Below are 1180 nucleotides of genomic sequence, written 5' to 3' on the forward strand. Positions count from 1 at the left end.
TGGTCACTGGCGCCCCGGTGTATGACATTACTCGCATTATGGATGCCAGGCGCCGCGGTAGGGGTTTTCAGTTTCTGGTGGATTGGGCTGGGTACGGTCTGGAAGAGCGTTCGTGGGTGCCGCGGTCTGCGATCCTCGACCATGGTATGGTGAGGGATTTCCGCCGCCGGCACCCGGATAGGTTTCGTGGGTCGCCCGGGGGCTCCCGTTAGAGGGGGGGTACTGTCACGGTCGGACGGTCTTCCCGGACGACCTGCTTGTTTGTGATGTGTGTGTATGCCCTCCTCTCTTTCTCTCTCCCTCCCTACGCTGCGGGTCTGGCTACCGAGGAACGGCGTCTCCGAGAGAGTAAGAAAGGCCGATCTCTGACCCGGAAGTGTAATCTTCGGCTCCAGCTGCCGCTAATCTTTCCTCACTAGACGGAGGTATTTAACGATGTGTCCAGACGGCAGTCGACGCTGGATTGTACTCGGAGCTCGGTAGCTAAGTGTGTGCGTGATCTTGACACCCGCGTGGCCACGCAAGTCTTCTCATCCGTTGTTGTGTTTGCTCGACTTTCAGATTGGAGAAGTACGGGACGGAGGAGTGGAGTAAAGGATTCACTGGTGTTTTCGGGAGGAGGAGCTCACACGGAAGGAGCGCACACAGACCTCACGGGAAAACTCACCTTCACCACTTCTGGGAACTGAGAAAAAGGACAATTGTTGGATATATTGATGTTTAAGGACTATCTTTCACGCACTGTAAATAAACGCACTGTCTGCTTCAACCCAGAGCTCCGCGCTTGAGTCCATACCTTCCATCAGCCGTGACAGTTTCTTTGAAATGGGAAAATAAAGAGATATCAACCAAAACACCAGGAAAAGAATTGTGGAGCTCCATAAGTGTGGCTCAATTTTGAATACAATTTGATGCCATTTACAATTAATAAATATAGATAGTTTCTCTCTTTACTCTTAAAGTTAACAAATATGGTTTTTATATTTATCAATATAAAAAAATAAACATTTAGTCTAATTTGATGTTACAATTAAAAAAGTGTTTGTGTTTTGATCTGAAGAGTTTGTAAATATCTGGTTTCCACTGTATATTTGATGATTGTCAGCACAAAGAGGGAGAGAGAGGGAGAGAGAGGAGAATGAGGACAGAACAGAGATGGAACAAGAGCTGGTGAGACACA

The 1180-nt window shown here is 48.1% G+C and overlaps 1 long non-coding RNA gene across 1 annotated transcript; it reads left to right on the forward strand.

Annotated features, from left to right (window-relative positions):
• Nucleotides 1–358: 358 nt before the first annotated feature.
• On the forward strand, nucleotides 359–769 carry LOC113018050 (uncharacterized). Its single transcript, XR_003271677.1, has 2 exons — nucleotides 359–479; nucleotides 562–769. It is a non-coding gene; the product is annotated as an uncharacterized LOC113018050 (long non-coding RNA).
• Nucleotides 770–1180: the final 411 nt, after the last annotated feature.

Source organism: Astatotilapia calliptera, unplaced genomic scaffold, assembly GCF_900246225.1.
Source record: "Astatotilapia calliptera unplaced genomic scaffold, fAstCal1.2 U_scaffold_36, whole genome shotgun sequence".
NCBI classification, from domain to species: Eukaryota; Metazoa; Chordata; class Actinopteri; order Cichliformes; family Cichlidae; genus Astatotilapia; species Astatotilapia calliptera.